The 24,468-nt window shown below is 35.7% G+C and overlaps 1 long non-coding RNA gene across 25 annotated transcripts; it reads left to right on the top strand.

Annotated features, from left to right (window-relative positions):
* Nucleotides 1–550: 550 nt before the first annotated feature.
* LOC116928332 lies at nt 551–24,133 on the top strand. 25 transcript variants are annotated; one of them, XR_006650143.1, is made up of 7 exons: nt 551–1,130; nt 1,206–1,262; nt 21,601–21,819; nt 21,951–23,502; nt 23,589–23,639; nt 23,700–23,804; nt 23,888–24,133. It is a non-coding gene; the product is annotated as an uncharacterized LOC116928332 (long non-coding RNA). The 25 variants fall into 25 exon arrangements; XR_006650140.1 differs by lacking the exons at nt 551–1,130; nt 1,206–1,262 and adding exons at nt 8,725–8,881; nt 8,942–9,030; XR_006650142.1 differs by lacking the exons at nt 551–1,130; nt 1,206–1,262 and adding exons at nt 20,869–21,169; nt 21,231–21,351.
* The last annotated feature ends 335 nt before the right edge of the window (nt 24,134–24,468 follow it).

Raw genomic sequence — 24,468 nt, 5'->3', positions numbered from 1 at the left:
TGTCGGGCACAGAATTATCCGTAAAGTTCTATACTTACCTGACAAATCAAAGCCTCTTTTTATCTTACCTGTAAAACTTAAAGAATACATCATGAGCTATACAAGCAAAGTTGCCTCACAAGGAACGAAAAAGAAATATACAGTCGTATCAGCTCATAATCTTTTGAAGGAAATTTATTATAAAACAATGTGAAATTTTTTATATAGTAGCTATTCAGTTACCTGTTACCTGCTTTATACGGATTTCTTCCGGGTGCATTGAGTCAATGAGGCAGCTTCGTCTTATTTATGTAAACACATAGGCCTAATACCTTTTTCTTTTTCAGTAAAGCTGCTTTTTTTTTCACTCTATGGTAAGCTGTAACTCCCGTCGTCGTATCGCTTGGTGTTCTTTTCATTTCCTTTTTTTATCAGCCCCAATTTGTTCCTAGCAACGCCCGGTGTAGTCGGGTTGATAGCGTTTCCTGCGATAACGAAGACTAGGTCTACAATGTAAAACGTGGACTATATTGCCTTTTTGTAAGAAATGCAGCACGTACAGTCCATGTCATATATCCTTTTTGAAAAGTTCTGTTGTCAAATGAACAATTTGAAAAGTTTAACGATACAAAGTGACGTCTATATCGTCCTATCCAGCCAATTTTTCTGATGCTATTATGGCGCCATTTTGTCATCTGTGATCTGCCTTCTTTCGGCCTTCTTTTATTTCTTCCCTCGACATCGACGAGTCATCCTATTTACTGCCTTTCAAATCTGTGTGCGACAAAACAAGACAAGAAAAAAAAAAAAATAAACAAAAGCGTTCAGTCGTGAGTCGCACGTTACTACGCGCCCATGCCAATTACAGATTTTCTTCTACGCGATACGCTGAGCGTGGGTTAATGTAGTTGATTGTTTTTCATATCGAGGCCAAAAACAAAACAAAAATCCTCAGCATAGCAGATGACGAAATTCCGTTCCGCCTGCGGATAATAGCCAATTTGTATTCGTATTTTTTCTAACGGATCGTTTGGCAATGTTGCGTGGGTGTTGTGTCGTCGTCACAGAGTCAGACGTTAACTAAATAGAATGACAACAACAGTGTTAGATCGTGAAACTTACAGCTTATTAGCTCGCGTTTGAGCAAGTAGGTATGTTTAATTAGATGTTGTGATTGAACAATAACGTGCAACCGTTTTAACGTCAATATAACTTTAACAATGCAGTGAAGAATAGAAGTTGAAAAAGATCTGGACAAGAAAGAGACAATCACGAGATTTCACGTAAGTTGGCACCTTTTGTCTGTCTTATTTTTCTGAATGTGCAAAGTGCGCTTCCTCAGTTTTTTTCCATGTCTTATCTTTTCTTCTCTTGCGTGAAGCTTCGTCTACGGAGACGCTTGCGTAGAACTCTAAATCAACCCTCATAATACGAGTACAGAACAGCCAACAAAAGCAGACGTTTGATATTACCTTGATCAAGTTATTATACGCCTAATTATTTTGACAACGTGCTAACCACGAACCTGCCCTCCAATTTTACAAAGTACGTTCATGATTTGCCCGTCACCTTATCGTGTTTTCCTTTTGTGTCTTCGGTCGTTATAAAAAAGATATACAGGCCAACATCTACTAGACTACATATCGATTTACATGTTCAGGTACTACTTCGTTTCTTTCCTCTCCATCTCACGTTAGACTAGATCCATCCTCATTTCTGTTCGGTACTGAATCTTCTTCACTTTAAACTGAAAGACCCTATAAGAACAAAAGCTTTCTTTTTATCCAATCAAATGCTATTTCTGTATTGTAACAACGATTGAAAAAGACACAGAACCCTTAAAGTGCCTTTGTTTGTATCTCACGTGGGTTGTGGTGAACGAAATATATATATATATATTTTAATGGTTAGCACACGCAAGTGCACAGTCTAACTCTGTATATAGGCCTGTATATTGTATGTCGTGTATACAGTAAACTAAATATATCGGCTGTCGTGTTTGGCTACAGCAAACTGTAAGCATTCAACAACCTCGTCCCCAGCACCTACAGTATATACAAAGGCTATCGACACGCGACTGGATAGGTAGCCTTCCTTGTTACACGATAGTCCGTTCTATGGAAGGTGACCACTATGCCCTTGAATACATTGACTATTCATTAGAGAACTACGCAATTAGCCTTTCCAATGCGTTTGAATCAAATATCTTCTGTAGATGCAATACTGCTTTCTCTTTGTTAAGACAGTGAACACAGTGAATTGGTAACAAGTGGTTCATTTTTTTTAATTCGCTAGAAAGCTTAAAATAGAGCCATCGATTGTCTTGGTATTTTGATGATTTTTCACCTCGAAGGAGATGGTTAATTTGACTGACACTGACGTCAAAAGGATAACGATGTTAGACTCGTATTTCCTTAGCTTTTTGCCCTTTGCGGACGGGAATTAGATACAGCGCGTTTTGCTCATTTAACCACGTAGAAATGAGATGGAATATTGAGCAGGCAAATGAACGGCATTGGGAAATTGTACTGGAATAAACTTGATGCGCCTTTGCGAATAGTCGTACAAAATCACGGTTGAAGAAACCAAAATTACAGATTTCCGTCTATTCAACTTTATGGACTTTCCTCCCCCGTAGATTCGCAGAGTGCTGATGTGAGTCAACGTCGCAGAGAGCGCATATTAGTCACGAATCGTTTGGCTCGGCCCACTTGGCTGATCAGACTCGAATTTGCTTTCGCTTTACCATTAGGGACCCTTGAATCTCACGCACAGACTCATCGCAAATGTCTTCCACTCGTCGTCCAATACAACCCACTTTCCTTTCTTATTTTCTTAGAAATTCACGACATGGTTGCGACACTGTCAAGTGTATTGTATACAAATGACTATGCACGATCGTGAATGATTCCACGACTTCAAAAGAAAAGAAAAAGAATTTAATTTGTTGCCGAAACTCGAAAGAAAATTGAATGACAGACGCTATTATATCGACAATTTTCAAAAAATCCTTAACGGGAAATAAATGGAGAAAGCATAGCAGCACCTGTAATTCAATTAGGCAAGTTTACGTAGCATTCGTAGAACTTTCTTCCTTTTCTTTTTCCGTCACCGCAAACAAGTTGAGAGTGGAAGCGTAGTTTACTCGGAATAGGTCTACTCTATATGTAAATCAATAACCCAAGAAAGACAAAAAAAACCTCGATATAGATTGTTGCCTCTTCGCTAGAAAGGGAGGCCCGTCTCACAGCTGGATGGTTTCATTTGACATGTGACGAAAGATGAAAAAACTTTTTCGAGGTTAGCACTCCGGGTGGTCGTGTGTGTTGACGTTCCATCTTCCTCCCGCCCGCAACCTGAGAAGCGTTCCCTCCAGTGTTGATTCGTCCCCACCGGGCTGTTACTGTCCCGCTTTCACTTCCTGCATACGAAATCGTATAGACATCATGTTGTTCCTTTTTTTCTTTGTCGATGCTGTCGCCCCTTTGGCAAAAGATATACTCTAGCACAGAAGCGAGTGCGGCCTCGGCAAACAATTGACCGACGTCACAGCATCGAAGGGTTTTTCCCTTTTTTTACTGTTTGTTGTTGCTACACACAGGAAGAAAGATGTGAAAAACAAAAATGAGATTCAGTGAGAATAATCTCAGCTTTCGGTTGATCTATGATTATTGTTTTTATATGCAGTATACTTCAACGCCAAGAGAGAGTCTAGGCTGTTGCACTCATGTTTTATACGAGGATATTCGTGGGCTCATTGTGAGTCTAACTAAAAGAAAAACACGGGCACGGGATCAGCAAAAAAGGCCAGCCATAATCTTTGATCCCTTTTCTTTCAGATTCTCCTCCGTCCCCGGAAGTTATTCCGGCTGTCGATTATTTGCGATACACCGTGTGGGTTGACACTTGGCGATCCTGTTTTCTTTGAAAATTCTGTCCCTTCTTGTTTGACTTTTTTTGCGTGCAGCGGTGCGCACCATAAATCATCATTGCGGGGGTCGCTTTCCTACAAACAATACGCAATCAGGACGTGATGCTCCTCAAGTCCGGATACAGATCCATCATTTTTGCTCTTCCATTTCCTGCAGCTGAAGTTTCGGATCTTTCATCTTTTGAAAATAGAGACGAAAAGCAATCGAATAGGATCGTTTAGATAGCCGTTTTGTGTATATATAGCAGGAAGACTATTTCCACTAACACAATTTCGATATGACATCTACTATAGATGCGGACCGCTGCGTCTACGTGCGATGACGTTCATGTCAGACAGTATAGGACATTTCAGTTGGTATCATTCCAAAAAAACGGCAAACGTGTAGACACAGCATGCGGGTTGAGGTATACGTGATCGTGTTGGAGGCAAGCAAAAAGAAGAAACAGTTCGACCTCCGTCTACATATTAAAGTCATCGCGCCTTGGTTTTACGTATACATGTATTTGTAATGGAGAGTGCGTGCGGATGCCGAAAAGTCGAGTTTTTCATTTGGCAACAAAGCAGTCGTCAAAGGCTTGTGACACTGATGGAGCGACAGAGCTACTCGGCGACGACAAAAGGGGAGGTCTTTTGGAATGTCGGCAATGTTGTAGGAGTAAGGTGTTGACGAGTGCGTTGGCGGTATGTGCTTTTTTGAGAAGGCGACTGGAAAATGAAGTCCGAGAAAAAACAAAACAAACATTTTCACAATGTAGAGTCACGTTTCCGAAATAGACCCTGATGTCAGCCAAGAGTTGCTCTGCTGTTGCGTGTAGATTTTGAAAGATGATGCGGCATATTGTGGATATATATCTCGTTCTCTTTGACATCGCATCTTCGGACTCATTAAACTGAACGACTTTTGTTTTCCGTTATTCGTTTCTTTTTTAATGTGGAATGAAGGGAATTTTTTACCTCGGGCAAAGGCAACCGTATAGCCTCCTATTGTGGTTATAATAAACGAACGAGGCCCGCTCATAATTCATTAGCGTTTCATTCTCCGTTCGGTTTTGTGATGAACGACTATACGTCATTGGTTTTTAGAGCGCTACTATATATACATGACTTTATATTCATGGTGAACGAAGCTTTTTAAATGATCTTTAGCATCGCTTAATAACGAATTTTCATGTAGACGAACGGGGAGATCAGCAGAACGAAAGAAACCACGCCCAAAACTAGCCATACGGAATAACCGCTGTATGTGCTTTGCGTGGTATATTTCTCTTGTGCCGTGCAGGTTATGTGTCCGTATACGATGGAGAAGGCGGCAAACGCTACATAAAAAAAGCAGGAAAGGCTAGCGCCTTTTTATTTTTGATAGAACTCTCTTAAAAGTCACGTTGATACATACGACTTGCGTGACTAGCGATCGTCAACGCGCCTGTTTTATCGGCTGTATCGCATTAGTAGTAATAGAAGACAGTTTGACCATAAAGTCATTGATCAGGGCCCACAGGCGGTGAAAGTAACGGGAAAACGTGTGTTGCGTGACTGCTCGCCGGACTTGTATATTTTCTGCCCGTCGCCCTCCCTCTTAGTATTCGGTTTTTTTTTTTTACAACTGCTTGTAAATGGTCTTATACACTGTCCTACCACGAGCCAATATTGTCCGACCTCTGGTTTACGACGTTCATTCATTAATCCGATTAAAGGGAGACTTGGTTATCAGTTCTCACGTCTTCAAGAATCTATAAATGGACTATGTCGTTATCAAATGCCGAAATTTCGCAGGACTACAAAGTGTGTCTCAGTTTCTTGCTTACCTTTTTTTTTTTTTTACATTTTCAAATTCATTATAGTATATTGCGATGTGATAAAAGCAATATAGATTATCGTAATCTATCGCTTTCGTTCGTGATTTGACTGAAGCACGTTGACACTTCTCCTTTTAATACGATCTATGCAAATTTGCATTATTACACACTTTTTTGTGCCATCGTAAAATCCGCAGAAGAGGTACGTACTCCAATAGGGAAAAAACGTTTGAATGAACGTGTCAATCATCTGATTTCTTTTATATGACGTTGAACAGAAAATTGTTTAGATCTATAAAGAATAAATTTATGAATGCTCATTTTTCGACCCAGTGATGTCAACAAACGACACGTGCCGTCTGGTTAGTTATCAGCGTTTCTTTCCCACCGAAACGGGATTTAAGCTAACGGCATAGTTAATATTCTCCGAAAACCTCTTTGACATCTTTAGAAGATCCGTCTTTTTTCAGCCGTCTTCCTAGCTCGTTATAGAAGGCTTTTATGGCTTTCCATTCTTTGCTATATCATTTTCCCTATTGGTTCACACGCGACCAGCAATTAGCAGAAGAAAGAACAAGACTTACGTCATAACATGGGAAACACACAGATGTAACAGTGTCAGTGGGAACAAGGAACTTGACGTCATCCCATTTAACACAATGACTTGCATTAGATATCGCAAACAGAAGATTTGAGTTAAAGGTTCCAATTTGACGTTGCCAGTCGAGCGATTGGTTGCTGGCAGATATTTGATGATGCATCGTCAATCATATCTTATAATTCATGTCGTAAGCACTACAGCACACAAACCGAGCAAGGGCTAGAAGCTGTGATATAGATAAACGTGCATCAATTATACCTATGTATACACAATAAGTAGAAAGGAGGAGAGTTATTGAATGTGAATCACACGACTACAGGAAGGCCGGCGTGCGATCGGGAGTTTCGCGAAGCCTGAGAAATTTGATTTGGGCCAACTCTTTCTTTATTCTCGTTGTGCAGAACAAAAGCAATCCATTAAGGATACGTAACTGTATTAAGCGAATGATGTGTTACATCTATAGGGATGTCCTAAGCGTTTATTTTTAGATTTCTTCAAGACATAAAGGACGAAAATAGAAAGAAAAGAGGTGCAAATAAAATGGATGTATTCCGCCCCCGTTGTCCTTTCTCCATAGTATTATGTGCTTTCCCTTGTTTCGTCCTTGTACCTTAGTGCTTTTCTTTATATAGAAGACCGTAAGAAAAACGACTCGATTACACCCGGGATTTATGAGTGCCCAACAGTAAGAGCACACGCGATAGAAAGGGCAGGCAAACTACTTCGCTTGATGCGAAACGGATGATCCAACATCCATGGAATCATCTTTTATGCCCTATCCATTCAGCCATGCAAGACACCCACGCTCAATAATAAGAGAATCAAAAGAAACAAAAAAGAAAAAAAAAGAAGAAAAGAACGAATAAATAAATTGGGAAATGATTGTTTCCAAAAAATATTCTCTTAACTAGAAAGCTTACTGGATCGGCCCGGATGAACTCTATCCTTTTACCCCGTCCGGTGTATTTTTTTTTTGTTTTCTTTTTTGCTGAAGATCTATCGATGGCGGTTGCTATGCATTACCTTGCCGGTCGCAACAACTCCCCCCTGGAACCACCTCAATCCGAATAGAAATGCGCATGATCCCGATAAACTGCTGCATTGAATACAAATAGATTCGCCATAACCGTGTCTCCATTTTCCAGTCTCTAGAGTCCAGGGAAATAACGAGCACTGATACGCATCATCCATAATCGTTGGACTGTGTAAACATGAAGCAAGTAAAGAAAGTAGTGGTAACCGATAGCAATCGAAGCTGTTGCTCCTCTTCAGACACGCTACATCTACGCACTTGCTGAAACGCAAGAAGTCTCTTATTCGAATAGAAAGTTTGTCTTTCGTTTGATTGTTGATTCGCTTTGTGGTTGCTCTTGGTTGCATTATTGGTTGTCGTAAAAACAAACATCCATATACACACATATAGAGGTTATTCTTTGTCGATTCGTTTTGCGAACGAGTAAGTGGTGAATAGATGTTTTCATAGTGATGGACAGAGAAAAAAAAGGATCTGGGCGTGTGAGTTCATTCACGTTGCGCGAAACGGGAAACCCCGGCAACACCCACGTTTGCTAAGTGTAGTAAAATATCAGTTGTTTGTGGATCGTGACGCTTTGTTACTATCAAGGACCTTTGACAATACAAAAGGAAAAAAAAAATGGAACAGAAAGAAAAATTATTGAAGCAAATAGTCGAAGCTGTGGGTGGGAAACTTGCTGTTTATTCTGGTCGATTTCCTATTCGTCGTCGACGTGGTAGTCGGCTAACGTTATGCTAATCCTTAATGCGTTCTCTCCAGATCCTGCTCATTTTTTCAGGAGCTTTGATTTTCAATTACCATTGTGTTTTGCCAAAAGCTTATACTGCGCCAGAAATCCAATTTCAGTTTTATAGCCATCTACTGATATAAACGCCTCCACTGTTAATTCAAGAAAACTCTGTGATGATATCCCATATTGCTGGTGCTGGTGCTATCCCGCCATACCACATTATCAATTTCCTAATAGGAATCCATTCTAGATGATTGGTATGAACACCACCGATTCGGTATTTAACTGTATTTTTGCCATAGATGGTCGATCGTATTTACCAATAGATGGGATCGGTGTTTATATATTTTGCTCAGAGATGGCAGTGTATAATTTTTTCCAAAAGATGGCGCAAAAAGTCGTGATTTTATTTCCAATAGATGGCATGAGTGTTCGCTGTTGAGGGCAGATTTCAAGCATTTGGGTGCTCAGTAATGTTTTAATGTTTTGATTAAATTTATTAAAGAACAGCAGTGAGAGCAGGTAGAATTGAGGCTCTGAAAATTGTGCAGAAAGTACCAAGGAGGGATTCTGCAAATTAAGATATATAATTAAAGGTAGTTGTCTCAATAGCAAGTGTTTAAAAAAATTTGTCTGTCTTGCAGAATAGGATGAGCTATTTCAAAATGGATGATTGGTGGTTTGTTAATTCACAGAATTTCTATAGAAATAATATCAATTCAAATATAGAAAAACCTAGCAAATATTTTTTTGTAAAGCTGTTGTTGCACAAAGACACAATGGTGGATTCCCTGGAAGAACATATGTAAGTTTAATCTTAGATTTTTAGTAAACAGCATTTTGAAAGTGTCTTTCTTACTTACAGCTGCATGGCAGCATAATTTAAAAATTGATGGATGGTGGTTTGTTTAATGTTTATTCAGTTAATCTCACTGCTGAGCTGGAAATGTTTAGGTAACAGCAAAGCAGACCTAAATTGTGCATAACTGTGTATTGTTTTCTTTTTTTTCTGTTATATTTATTATGGGATATGTTAGAATGCTTTTTTTTTCAACTAAAGTTGTTGCTAAGCCTAAAAATTTCCCGATAGGGATTCTATCAAAACTCGCATTTCCCAACCCCCTGATACAGGCACCCTTACCCTTCTACAACAACCGGTGGATCGACCGACACTTTTTCTGAGACTTTACCCCAGAGATGGCGCTGATGGCGCGGCGATTTCAGGGGTGTCCGCACTAATCTTTCGTTCGTTTTTTTTTTTTAGATGCTGTGCCGCTGAGATTGGTCTCCATTTGTAGAGGAAATAACGCAGCAGCTCCCGGTCGAGTCCCCGTTTTTATCGGCTGAACGACGAAGCAGTGTGGAGCAGTTTAGTCAGCCAACTCGAGTCGATTTCAGGGTCTCGTACGTATCCTTTATACGTTTTCTTATTTTAGATGCTGCGTCGCAAAACTTGACGTCGTGTTGTAGAGGAGATAACGCGGAGATTAACGAAGGGGTCCTGTCAATTATCGGCTCAACAATAAAGGAATGCGGAGCAATCTAAGAGCGACTCGACATTTCTGGAGATTTTTTTTCAGAGAGATGGCGCGTCGGTCATGAAGATAGGGAAAAATCAGGCCAAGAAGTTATTTTTCAAGGCGAGGCTTTGTGCGTCGCCCGGCAACGGACAGGTTTTTTCACAGGCCGTGTGAGCTCCATTGTTTCGATCATGGTCGTCTACATAAAAAGGGGCAACTACGGAACGCCGTTTGATCCACTTTTTAATAGACAACTCTTTTTCGATAGTTGTTCGTTTATTTAGCAAATAAATAAAAAACTTGTACTGCCATGTAGCGATTTCGATAGACGACGCCTTCAAGGGAGGAGGAGTCTACAACATATTGAATTTATCGATCGATTGCTATACCCTTCTATAGATGCGATTGGCTATACCCTTCCCACTTTTTCATTTTTGGCCAAATTTCAAATTTGGCATAAAAAACATGATTTAGATTCTGAATTGAATGAAAATCACGGAAATCAGGTTTATTTTTCTATTGGTCTAATAGTTTTTCATTTACATGTTAAAAACCATAAATGAAGTTAGTGCGCTAACAGAACTGTTTTCGTTAATTTTTTAAACGGCTAGTCTAAAGAGAAAACCAATGACGAAATCGAAATCAGCGTTCATTTTAGATTATGCCGTGTGATTTTTGGAGAATTTCAAAAGATGTCATTTTTGGCCGATTTCGACAAAAGTGGGAAGGCTATACCCTTCCCACTTTTTCATTATTGGCATAATTTCAAATTTTGCTTAAAATATATGATTTAGATTCAGAATGGAATGAAAATCACGGAAATCAGGTTTATTTTTCTATTGGTCTTATAGTTTTTCATTTACATGTTAAAAACCATAAATGAAGTTAGTGCGCTAACAGAACTGTTTTCGTTAATTTTTTTAACGGCTAGTCTAAAGAGAAAACCAATGACTAAATTGAAATCAGCGTTCAATTTCGATTATACCGTCTGATTTTTGGAGAATTTCAAGAGATGTCATTTTTGGCCGATTTTGACAAAAGTGGAAAGGCTATACCCTTCCCACTTTTTCATTTTTGGCCAAATTTCCAATTTGGCTTAAAATACATGATTTAGATTCAGAATTGAATGAAAATCACGGAAATCAGGTTTATTTTTCTATTAATCTTATAGTTTTTCATTTACATGTTGAAAACCATAAATGAAGTTGGTACGCTAACAGAACTGTTTTCGTTAATTTTTTAAACGGCTAGTCTAAAGAGAAAACCAATGACTAAATTGAAATCAGCGTTCAATTTCCATTATGCCGTCTGATTTTTGGAGAATTTCAAGAGATGTCATTTTTGGCCGATTTTGACAAAAGTGGAAAGGCTATACCCTTCCCACTTTTTCATTTTTGGCCAAATTTCAAATTTGGCTTAGAATACATGATTTAGATTCAGAATTGAATGAAAATCACGGAAATCAGGTTAATTTTTTTATTGGTATTATAGTTTTTCATTTACATGTTAAAAACCATAAATGAAATTGGTGCGCTAACAGAACTTTTTTCGTTAATTTTTTAAACGGCTAGTCTAAAGAGAAAACCAATGACTAAATCGAAATCAGCGTTCAATTTCGATTATGCTGTCTGATTTTTGGAGAATTTCAAGGGATGTCATTTTTGGCCGATTTTGACAAAAGTGGAAAGGCTATACCCTTCCCACTTTTTCATTTTTGGCCAAATTTCAAATTTTGCTTAAAATACATGAATTCGAATCAAAATTGAATGAAAATCACGAAAATCAGGTTTATTTTCCTATTGGTCTTATAGTTTTTGATTTAATCCTTAAAATCCCTAAATTAAGTTGTTGCGCTAACAGCACTGTTTCGTTAATTTTTGAAACGGCTGGTTTAACGAGAAAACCAATTACTAAATCGAAATCAGCGTTCAATTTCGATTATTCCGTGTGATTTTTGGAGAATTTCAAGAGATGTCGTTTTTGGTAGATTTTGACAAAAGTGGGAAGGCTATACCCTTCCCACTTTTTCATTTTTGGCCAAATTTCAAATTTTGCTTAAAATACATGAATTCGAATCAAAATTGAATGAAAATCACGAAAATCAGGTTTATTTTCCTATTGGTCTTATAGTTTTTGATTTAATCCTTAAAAACCCTAAATTAAGTTGTTGCGCTAACAGCACTGTTTCGTTAATTTTTGAAACGGCTGGTTTAACGAGAAAACCAATAACTAAATCGAAATCAGCGTTCAATTTCGATGTTTCCGTGTGATTTTTGGAGAATTTCAAGAGATGTCGTTTTTGGTAGATTTTGACAAAAGTGGGAAGGCCCTTCCCACTTTTTCATTTTTGGCCAAATTTCAAATTTTGCTTAAAATACATGAATTCGAATCAAAATTGAATGAAAATCACGAAAATCAGGTTTATTTTCCTATTGGTCTTATAGTTCATGATTTAATCCTTAAAAACCCAAAATTAAGTTGTTGCGCTAACAGCACTGTTTCGTTAATTTTTGAAACGGCTGGTTTAACGAGAAAACCAATTACTAAATCGAAATCAGCGTTGAATTTCAATTATTCCGTGTGATTTTTGGAGAATTTCAAGAGATGTCGTTTTTGGTAGATTTTGACAAAAGTGGGAAGGCTATACCCTTCCCACTTTTTCCTTTTTGGCCAAATTTCAAATTTTGCTTAAAATACATGAATTCGAATCAAAATTGAATGAAAATCACGAAAATCAGGTTTATTTTCCTATTGGTCTTATAGTTTTTGATTTAATCCTTAAAAACCCTAAATTAAGTTGTTGCGCTAACAGCACTGTTTCGTTAATTTTTGAAACGGCTGGTTTAACGAGAAAACCAATTACTAAATCGAAATCAGCGTTGAATTTCAATTATTCCGTGTGATTTTTGGAGAATTTCAAGAGATGTCGTTTTTGGTAGATTTTGACAAAAGTGGGAAGGCTATACCCTTCCCACTTTTTCATTTTTGGCCAAATTTCAAATTTTGCTTAAAATACATGAATTCGAATCAAAATTGAATGAAAATCACGAAAATCAGGTTTATTTTCCTATTGGTCTTATAGTTTTTGATTTAATCCTTAAAAACCCTAAATTAAGTTGTTGCGCTAACAGCACTGTTTCGTTAATTTTTGAAACGGCTGGTTTAACGAGAAAACCAATTACTAAATCGAAATCAGCGTTCAATTTCGATTATTCCGTGTGATTTTTGGAGAATTTCAAGAGATGTCGTTTTTGGTAGATTTTGACAAAAGTGGGAAGGCTTTACCCTTCCCACTTTTTCATTTTTGGCCAAATTTCAAATTTTGCTTAAAATACATGAATTCGAATCAAAATTGAATGAAAATCACGAAAATCAGGTTTATTTTCCTATTGGTCTTATAGTTTTTGATTTAATCCTTAAAAACCCTAAATTAAGTTGTTGCGCTAACAGCACTGTTTCGTTAATTTTTGAAACGGCTGGTTTAACGAGAAAACCAATAACTAAATCGAAATCAGCGTTCAATTTCGATTATTCCGTGTGATTTTTGGAGAATTTCAAGAGATGTCGTTTTTGGTAGATTTTGACAAAAGTGGGAAGGCTATACCCTTCCCACTTTTTCATTTTTGCAAAATTTCAAATATTGCTTAAAATACATGAATTCGAATCAAAATTGAATGAAAATCACGAAAATCAGGTTTATTTTCCTATTGGTCTTATAGTTTATGATTTAATCCTTAAAAACCCTAAATTAAGTTGTTGCGCTAACAGCACTGTTTCGTTAATTTTTGAAACGGCTGGTTTAACGAGAAAACCAATTACTAAATCGAAATCAGCGTTCAATTTCGATTATTCCGTGTGATTTTTGGAGAATTTCAAGAGATGTCGTTTTTGGTAGATTTTGACAAAAGTGGGAAGGCTTTACCCTTCCCACTTTTTCATTTTTGGCCAAATTTCAAATTTTGCTTAAAATACATGAATTCGAATCAAAATTGAATGAAAATCACGAAAATCAGGTTTATTTTCCTATTGGTCTTATAGTTTTTGATTTAATCCCTAAAAACCCTAAATTAAGTTGTTGCGCTAACAGCACTGTTTCGTTAATTTTTGAAACGGCTGGTTTAACGAGAAAACCAATTACTAAATCGAAATCAGCGTTGAATTTCAATTATTCCGTGTGATTTTTGGAGAATTTCAAGAGATGTCGTTTTTGGTAGATTTTGACAAAAGTGGGAAGGCTATACCCTTCCCACTTTTTCATTTTTGGCCAAATTTCAAATTTTGCTTAAAATACATGAATTCGAATCAAAATTGAATGAAAATCACGAAAATCAGGTTTATTTTCCTATTGGTCTTATAGTTTTTGATTTAATCCTTAAAAACCCTAAATTAAGTTGTTGCGCTAACAGCACTGTTTCGTTAATTTTTGAAACGGCTGGTTTAACGAGAAAACCAATTACTAAATCGAAATCAGCGTTGAATTTCAATTATTCCGTGTGATTGTTGGAGAATTTCAAGAGATGTCGTTTTTGGTAGATTTTGACAAAAGTGGGAAGGCTTTACCCTTCCCACTTTTTCCTTTTTGGCCAAATTTCAAATTTTGCTTAAAATACATGAATTCGAATCAAAATTGAATGAAAATCACGAAAATCAGGTTTATTTTCCTATTGGTCTTATAGTTTTGATTTAATCCTTAAAAACCCAAAATTAAGTTGTTGCGCTAACAGCACTGTTTCGTTAATTTTTGAAACGGCTGCTTTAACGAGAAAACCAATTACTAAATCGAAATCAGCGTTGAATTTCGATTATTCCGTGTGATTTTTGGAGAATTTCAAGAGATGTCGTTTTTGGTAGATTTTGACAAAAGTGGGAAGGCTATACCCTTCCCACTTTTTCATTTTTGAAATTTCAAATTTTGCTTAAAATACATGAATTCGAATCAAAATTGAATGAAAATCACGAAAATCAGGTTTATTTTCCTATTGGTCTTATAGTTTTTGATTTAATCCTTAAAAACCCTAAATTAAGTTGTTGCGCTAACAGCACTGTTTCGTTAATTTTTGAAACGGCTGGTTTAACGAGAAAACCAATTACTAAATCGAAATCAGCGTTGAATTTCAATTATTCCATGTGATTTTTGGAGAATTTCAAGAGATGTCGTTTTTGGTAGATTTTGACAAAAGTGGGAAGGCTATACCCTTCCCACTTTTTCATTTTTGGCCAAATTTCAAATTTTGCTTAAAATACATGAATTCGAATCAAAATTGAATGAAAATCACGAAAATCAGGTTTATTTTCCTATTGGTCTTATAGTTTTTGATTTAATCCTTAAAAACCCTAAATTAAGTTGTTGCGCTAACAGCACTGTTTCGTTAATTTTTGAAACGGCTGGTTTAACGAGAAAACCAATTACTAAATCGAAATCAGCGTTGAATTTCAATTATTCCATGTGATTTTTGGAGAATTTCAAGAGATGTCGGTTTTGGTAGATTTTGACAAAAGTGGGAAGGCTATACCCTTCCCACTTTTTCATTTTTGGCCAAATTTCAAATTTTGCTTAAAATACATGAATTCGAATCAAAATTGAATGAAAATCACGAAAATCAGGTTTATTTTCCTATTGGTCTTATAGTTTTTGATTTAATCCTTAAAAACCCTAAATTAAGTTGTTGCGCTAACAGCACTGTTTCGTTAATTTTTGAAAAGGCTGGTTTAAAGAGAAAACCAATTACTAAATCGAAATCAGCGTTGAATTTCAATTATTCCGTGTGATTTTTGGAGAATTTCAAGAGATGTCGTTTTTGGTAGATTTTGACAAAAGTGGGAAGGCTATACCCTTCCCACTTTTTCATTTTTGGCCAAATTTCAAATTTTGCTTAAAATACATGAATTCGAATCAAAATTGAATGAAAATCACGAAAATCAGGTTTATTTTCCTATTGGTCTTATAGTTTTTGATTTAATCCTTAAAAACCCTAAATTAAGTTGTTGCGCTAACAGCACTGTTTCGTTAATTTTTGAAACGGCTGGTTTAACGAGAAAACCAATTACTAAATCGAAATCAGCGTTCAATTTCGATTATTCCGTGTGATTTTTGGAGAATTTCAAGAGATGTCGTTTTTGGTAGATTTTGACAAAAGTGGGAAGGCTATACCCTTCCCACTTTTTCATTTTTGGCCAAATTTCAAATTTTGCTTAAAATACATGAATTCGAATCAAAATTGAATGAAAATCACGAAAATCAGGTTTATTTTCCTATTGGTCTTATAGTTTATGATTTAATCCTTAAAAACCCAAAATTAAGTTGTTGCGCTAACAGCACTGTTTCGTTAATTTTTGAAACGGCTGGTTTAACGAGAAAACCAATTACTAAATCGAAATCAGCGTTGAATTTCAATTATTCCGTGTGATTTTTGGAGAATTTCAAGAGATGTCGTTTTTGGTAGATTTTGACAAAAGTGGGAAGGCTATACCCTTCCCACTTTTTCATTTTTGGCCAAATTTCAAATTTTGCTTAAAATACATGAATTCGAATCAAAATTGAATGAAAATCACGAAAATCAGGTTTATTTTCCTATTGGTCTTATAGTTTATGATTTAATCCTTAAAAACCCAAAATTAAGTTGTTGCGCTAACAGCACTGTTTCGTTAATTTTTGAAACGGCTGGTTTAACGAGAAAACCAATTACTAAATCGAAATCAGCGTTGAATTTCAATTATTCCGTGTGATTTTTGGAGAATTTCCAGAGATGTCGTTTTTGGTAGATTTTGACAAAAGTGGGAAGGCTTTACCCTTCCCACTTTTTCCTTTTTGCCAAATTTCAAATTTTGCTTAAAATACATGAATTCGAATCAAAATTGAATGAAAATCACGAAAATCAGGTTTATTTTCCTATTGGTCTTATAGTTTATGATTTAATCCTTAAAAACCCAAAATTAAGTTGTTGCGCTAACAGCACTGTTTCGTTAATTTTTGAAACGGCTGGTTTAACGAGAAAACCAATTACTAAATCGAAATCAGCGTTGAATTTCAATTATTCCGTGTGATTTTTGGAGAATTTCAAGAGATGTCGTTTTTGGTAGATTTTGACAAAAGTGGGAAGGCTTTACCCTTCCCACTTTTTCCTTTTTGGCCAAATTTCAAATTTTGCTTAAAATACATGAATTCGAATCAAAATTGAATGAAAATCACGAAAATCAGGTTTATTTTCCTATTGGTCTTATAGTTTTTGATTTAATCCTTAAAAACCCTAAATTAAGTTGTTGCGCTAACAGCACTGTTTCGTTAATTTTTGAAACAGCTGGTTTAACGAGAAAACCAATTACTAAATCGAAATCAGCGTTGAATTTCAATTATTCCGTGTGATTTTTGGAGAATTTCAAGAGATGTCGTTTTTGGTAGATTTTGACAAAAGTGGGAAGGCTGTACCCTTCCCACTTTTTCATTTTTGGCCAAATTTCAAATTTTGCTTAAAATACATGAATTCGAATCAAAATTGAATGAAAATCACGAAAATCAGGTTTATTTTCCTATTGGTCTTATAGTTTATGATTTAATCCTTAAAAACCCAAAATTAAGTTGTTGCGCTAACAGCACTGTTTCGTTAATTTTTGAAACGGCTGGTTTAACGAGAAAACCAATTACTAAATCGAAATCAGCGTTGAATTTCAATTATTCCGTGTGATTTTTGGAGAATTTCAAGAGATGTCGTTTTTGGTAGATTTTGACAAAAGTGGGAAGGCTATACCCTTCCCACTTTTTCATTTTTGGCCAAATTTCAAATTTTGCTTAAAATACATGAATTCGAATCAAAATTGAATGAAAATCACGAAAATCAGGTTTATTTTCCTATTGGTCTTATAGTTTTTGATTTAATCCTTAAAAACCCTAAATTAAGTTGTTGCGCTAACAGCACTGTTTCGTTAATTTTTGAAACGGCTGGTTTAACGAGAAAACCAATTACTAAATCGAAATCAGCGTTGAATTTCAATTATTCCATGTGATTTTTGGAGAATTTCAAGAGATGTCGTTTTTGGTAGATTTTGACAAAAGTGGGAAGGCTATACCCTTCCCACTTTTTCATTTTTGGCCAAATATCAAATTTTGCTTAAAATACATGAATTCGAATCAAAATTGAATGAAAATCACGAAAATCAGGTTTATTTTCCTATTGGTCTTATAGTTTATGATTTAATCCTTAAAAACCCAAAATAAAGTTGTTGCGCTAACAGCACTGTTTCGTTAATTTTTGAAACGGCTGCTTTAACGAGAAAACCAATTACTAAATCGAAATCAGCGTTGAATTTCAATTATTCCGTGTGATTTTTGGAGAATTTCAAGAGATGTCGTTTTTGGTAGATTTTGACAAAAGTGGGAAGGCTTTACCCTTCCCACTTTTTCATTTTGGCCAAATTTCAAATTTTGCTTAAAATACATGAATTCGAATCAAAATTGAATGAAAATCACGAAAATCAGGTTTATTTTCCTATTGGTCTTATAGTTTTGATTTAATCCTTAAAAACCCTAAATTAAGTTGTTGCGCTAACAGCACTGTTTCGTTAATTTTTGAAACGGCTGGTTTAACGAGAAAACCAATTACTAAATCGAAATCAGCGTTGAATTTCAATTATTCCGTGTGATTTTTGGAGAATTTCAAGAGATGTCGTTTTTGGTAGATTTTGACAAAAGTGGGAAGGCTGTACCCTTCCCACTTTTTCCTTTTTGGCCAAATTTCAAATTTTGCTTAAAATACATGAATTCGAATCAAAATTGAATGAAAATCACGAAAATCAGGTTTATTTTCCTATTGGTCTTATAGTTTTTGATTTAATCCTTAAAAACCCTAAATTAAGTTGTTGCGCTAACAGCACTGTTTCGTTAATTTTTAAAACGGCTGGTTTAACGAGAAAACCAATTACTAAATCGAAATCAGCGTTCAATTTCGATTATTCCGTGTGATTTTTGGAGAATTTCAAGAGATGTCGTTTTTGGTAGATTTTGACAAAAGTGGGAAGGCTATACCCTTCCCACTTTTTCATTTTTGGCCAAATTTCAAATTTTGCTTAAAATACATGAATTCGAATCAAAATTGAATGAAAATCACGAAAATCAGGTTTATTTTCCTATTGGTCTTATAGTTTTTGATTTAATCCTTAAAAACCCTAAATTAAGTTGTTGCGCTAACAGCACTGTTTCGTTAATTTTTGAAAAGGCTGGTTTAAAGAGAAAGCCAATTACTAAATCGAAATCAGCGTTGAATTTCAATTATTCCGTGTGATTTTTGGAGAATTTCAAGAGATGTCGTTTTTGGTAGATTTTGACAAAAGTGGGAAGGCTATACCCTTCCCACTTTTTCATTTTTGGCCAAATTTCAAATTTTGCTTAAAATACATGAATTCGAATCAAAATTGAATGAAAATCACGAAAATCAGGTTTATTTTCCTATTGGTCTTATAGTTTTTGATTTAATCCTTAAAAACCCTAAATTAAGTTGTTGCGCTAACAGCACTGTTTCGTTAATTTTTGAAACGGCTGGTTTAACGAGAAAACCCAATTACTAAATCGAAATCAGCGTTCAATTTCGATTATTCCGTGTGATTTTTGGAGAATTTCAAGAGATGTCGTTTTTGGTAGATTTTGACAAAAGTGGGAAGGCTATACCCTTCCCACTTTTTCATTTTTGGCCAAATTTCAAATTTTGCTTAAAATACATGAATTCGAATCAAAATTGAATGAAAATCACGAAAATCAGGTTTATTTTCCTATTGGTCTTATAGTTTATGATTTAATCCTTAAAAACCCAAAATTAAGTTGTTGCGCTAACAGCACTGTTTCGTTAATTTTTGAAACGGCTGCTTTAACGAGAAAACCAATTACTAAATCGAAATCAGCGTTGAATTTCAATTATTCCGTGTGATTTTTGGAGAATTTCAAGAGATGTCGTTTTTGGTAGATTTCGACAAAAGTGGGAAGGCTATACCCTTCCCACTTTTTCATTTTTGGCCAAATTTCAAATTTTGCTTAAAATACATGAATTCGAATCAAAATTGAATGAAAATCACGAAAATCAGGTTTATTTTCCTATTGGTCTTATAGTTTTTGATTTAATCCTTAAAAACCCTAAATTAAGTTGTTGCGCTAACAGCACTGTTTCGTTAATTTTTGAAACGGCTGGTTTAACGAGAAAACCAATTACTAAATCGAAATCAGCGTTCAATTTCGATTATTCCGTGTGATTTTTGGAGAATTTCAAGAGATGTCGTTTTTGGTAGATTTTGACAAAAGTGGGAAGGCTATACCCTTCTCACTTTTTCATTTTTGGCCAAATTTCAAATTTTGCTTAAAATACATGAATTCGAATCAAAATTGAATGAAAATCACGAAAATCAGGTTTATTTTCCTATTGGTCTTATAGTTTTTTATTTAATCCTAAAAAGAATTTCAAGAGATGTCATTTTTGGCCGATTTTGACAAAAGTGGAATGACTATACCCTTCCCACTTTTTCATTTATGACCAAATTTCAAATTTGGCTTAAAATACATGATTTAGATTTAGAATTGAATGAAAATCACGGAAATCAGGTTTATTTTTCTATTGGTCTTATAGTTTTTCATTTACATGTTAAAAACCATAAATGAAGTTGGTGCGCTAACAGAACTGTTTTCGTTAATTTTTTTAACGGCTAGTCTAAAGAGAAAACCAATGACTAAATCGAAATCAGTGTTTAATTTCGATTATACCGTCTGATTTTTGGAGAATTTCAAGAGATGTCATTTTTGGCCGATTTTGACAAAAGTGGAAAGGCTTCCCACTTTTTCATTTTTGGCGAAATTTCAAATTTGGCTTAAAATACATGATTTAGATTCAGAATTGAATGAAAATCACGGAAATCAGGTTTATTTTTTTATTGGTCTTATAGTTTTTCAGTTACATGTTAAAAACCATAAATGAAGTTGGTGCGCTAACAGAACTGTTTTCGTTAATTTTTTTAACGGCTAGTCTAAAGAGAAAACCAATGACTAAATCGAAATCAGCGTTCAATTTCGATTATGCCGTCTGATTTTTGGAGAATTTCGTGAGATGTCGTTTTTGGCCGATTTTGACAAAAGTGGGAAGGCGGGATGAAGGCGTTGATGATCAGCGCACGCCTCATAGGACATGTATACGGAGTCTGTTTTGCCGGAAGAGCAAACGGTTTCCGAGATATTATGGGAAATTGGCGACCAGGCCGTACCCTATCGGGAACTTCCTGAACGGAGTGAGGGCCCCTAGTTTAAAAAATGTAATTGGAAAGCAGCGGAAAAGTATCGTTAGATGGCGTTGCAGTACACCCTCACTATTTTTTACCACTGTGAGCTGAGACTGTGACAACTGACAAGAGTGACAGAATTTGATGGATTAACGAGTATTTTCTCTTATAATTAAATCCGGGAACGTGTTCAATCTACGTGTCTTCCTCCTGTTAAATCTCTAGTTCGAGTGTTAAGAAAATAAGAAAAATAACAAATAAATATGTGAAGGATCTTAAATTACATCATTGGCTGCGTTATGCAATCGCCGTGGTTTACATTAAAAGTTAAAATGTTAAGCAAGTTGATTACTTTACAGCTATAACCCATGTTTTTCTTTATTTTAGGAATCTTTTAATTATCAACCACTGAGGCCTAGTATGTTTATGCATGTTTTAAACTTAAGAGAATTGTGTATGCTCATTCATTGAGCAGCATGCTTGTTGAGGACAATAGTCGATCTAAAGGGTAACTCAACATCAATCTATTTTCATCTCAAAAGTAAGCATCTAATTGATGGCCGTCATGAAGGTGACTGCAGGTTTCTAAAGAAAGCTTTTGTGTAATAGCTGAATTTTGTGAAAAACTTAACGTTTTATGTTGGTAATTGTTTTAGAGTAACGAAATGCTTGCTAAGTTCGTTTTTTGGTTGTCCATGTTTTTACCATTTTAACGATTTTATCCATCATTCCTCTCTAATAATTAAGATTTTCATAGGCGCGGTTGTGGGAGAACCTTTGTCCGAAAAGAGATGATGAATGGGGCTCTCAAATCAGTCAAATTACTTTCACGTCAATCCTACTTCGCTCGTTTGGCATTAATGAACGCCATTGTCGTTTCGAGTTTGTAAAGGCCGCCATTTGTGAAGACATCTAGCGGAGGAATTGCTCACTACTTAGTAATTGAGTTGAATTGTCAGCTACCTACGATAGCAAGGTACTCGAAGGGTTATTTTTTGTTTTTGTTTCATTTTTATTTAATGATAGTGTTTCATCCTAACTAAGTTAAAAAAATTTACCGGCGTGTAACAGATGTTTTATTGTTTTGTTATATTTTGTAACCGCAAGAGGAAAGCTGTTTTGTAACAGCAGGAGGGATGCTGCTGACCGTGTCGTAATTTGGCATTCAAGTATATTTCAGAAAAGTCTTAACTTTTGATCGTTAGATGTCGCTGAAGACGTTATTCGTTAAAAATGGCAGGTAATGGGTCGTCTGCTACCATAGTTGATTGAACGTGAATGAAACTCATCGAACTATAAAGGAAGTGTTCCATTCACGGCCAGTGACGCACTTGAAGCTAAAAAAATATATATATATTTTTCTGTTCATTAGAAAAAGAAAATTTCAGGCAATTAAGGTAACTTATCTTACTTAATACCAGTGATCGCCAACTGCATGTGAGTAACAAGTCTGTGGTTATTCTCGCAATTTAAATGGATGAAAAAGCTGTGATTTTGGAGCGTTGTGGTGAAAAGATATCTTAAGATTGTATAAATTTATTGGGGAAGAACAGTAATGCAGAAAAAAGCTCTCATAAGCTTTTGTTCAATGTAATGTCATCACCTCTGCAATTTTGTTGAAAAACATTATGTGCATTGTGGCAGTGTCAGGATTCCCAGCAACTATTTTATAGCTTCTTTCATCCAACTGGAAACTTATTATGGAAGAGAAAGTATATACAATAGCTTATACAACAATAGTTAATGTATTTGTGTTATTTAATATCACAGGTGAGCTGTCGGTCAAAAGTGGTGGTCTCTGTCCCACCCAGACACCAACACTAGAAGCTGTTTGTTATGAGGCATTGATGAAAATCTAAGTTGTTTTGGTCTTATAAAATCCTGTAAGACTGCATGACGACCACAGGCAAGGTTCGCCTTATGGCTTTTGTTTTTTATCCTAATTAGGAAATACTAAGCAACGTAATGGTATTTAAGTTTCCTGTAGGTTTTTTTTGTCACTAGATGGCATATAGGTAACACTTCATAATGGAGGCCGTGGCTATCTTCATGGTTATGGTTTCACCCAGAGTAATAGAATACTATTAGTCTATTACTATATTATTGTATTCTATTACTCTGGTTTCACCCGTCTCCTGGCAAATGGCAACCAACAGTTATTTTATTAAGGCTTTTTTTGTTTGTTTTTTTTTTTTTATTTTTGCCAGTTACAATTTCTTTTATTTGAATTTTCAAATGAATGTGGCAATGGAAAGCTGAACGGCAAGAAAAAGTTGATCTGCGAACTGAATTTTTGAGAGTTATGTGAATAGAAGGAACAAGAGATTCTGCTAAAGAAGGTACATAATGTAATGTTGTCTATCATGTAGCAAGTCTACATCATGTCATCATCATGTAGTAAGTCTATTGCCCCTCAAAAATTGAGGGGCAATAGAGGTTTTTCCATTTGGTTCGTGTAAGTAGAGGGAAAAGTCGGTGCGGCTAGTCGACTAGTGCGCACCATGGCGGGGGATAGCCGAAACTTGCTGCAGACTTTGCTTGATCCAACCAATAGACACAGTTGGGTCTATTAATTAATTAATTCTAAATTAATTAAGTCTATTTCCTTCTACAAATGGATTTTGAACTATTGTACATATGGTTTTATGTACTCAATGATGTAAGTACTATTGTGTAATGCATAATATTATTACTTTATGGAATCATTTCATTCAATTGTAATCTGTTTTTTGTATAAAAATATAGATTTTCGCGAAGCCTTTAATTGACGTTATACTGAAAAAATTCCCATGGAAGGTATTTGTTACACAGAGACACTCAGAATTTTTAACTGGATACTTTTTTTAAAACCTTCAGGAAGTTCTTGCAGGATCTGTTATCGACCGTCTATGTTATGCAGTAATTGGATCTACTGTTTAGTTAGAAACTTAAACTTAGAAATTTTCTCAGCGTAGAATTTATGTAAGGCAAGTTTCTTAATTTTATTCAAGGATTTTTTAACATTGATATGTGTTTGTTTTGTTTGTTTGTTTTTTTCTACCTAGATGAAGAATGTTATTTCATTGGAAAAAGTTCCTGGTTGAGACAAGAGATAAAAAAATGATACTGTTTGGAAAGACGACCGGCAATTTCAAGATTCATTAATTTCCTTCCACATTATAGTATTATTATATTTAAAAAAAGATTGAATTGCATATCTGGGCTCCCTTCTTTTCTGTGGCCCCGTTTCCCCTTGACTCGTAATAAGCCCGTAGGGGGTCATGCCCCTACTGTGATCAGCAGTAAAGGTTGTGAGTGCGCTGTCCGGAAAGGGGACGTGGGGGTCCTCGAGTTCGATGATATCATTGGAGGGCGAAGAGGCTACCCACAAATCCGAATTAACGGTTAATCGCTCACGTAAAAACTTGTCCGAAACCTTCCGTCCTTTTCCGGCTTCTCTTAGCCACTCACCGGGTAATCTCCCCGGTGGTTCAATTCAGTGAAATCTGCTGTACATGTATACTGTACCAACAATAAAAATATGAAAAAAAGAAATGTGAATTTTTGTCTAAATATTTATCGTTGTCGAAATTCGTACTCTTCTCAACCAATTTTTTTGCATCTTCTCGATGGTCGTAATAATGAA

Source organism: Daphnia magna, linkage group LG8 (genome assembly GCF_020631705.1).
Source record: "Daphnia magna isolate NIES linkage group LG8, ASM2063170v1.1, whole genome shotgun sequence".
In the NCBI taxonomy this organism is placed as follows: domain Eukaryota; kingdom Metazoa; phylum Arthropoda; class Branchiopoda; order Diplostraca; family Daphniidae; genus Daphnia; species Daphnia magna.
This window is presented reverse-complemented; position numbering and strand designations above follow the sequence as displayed.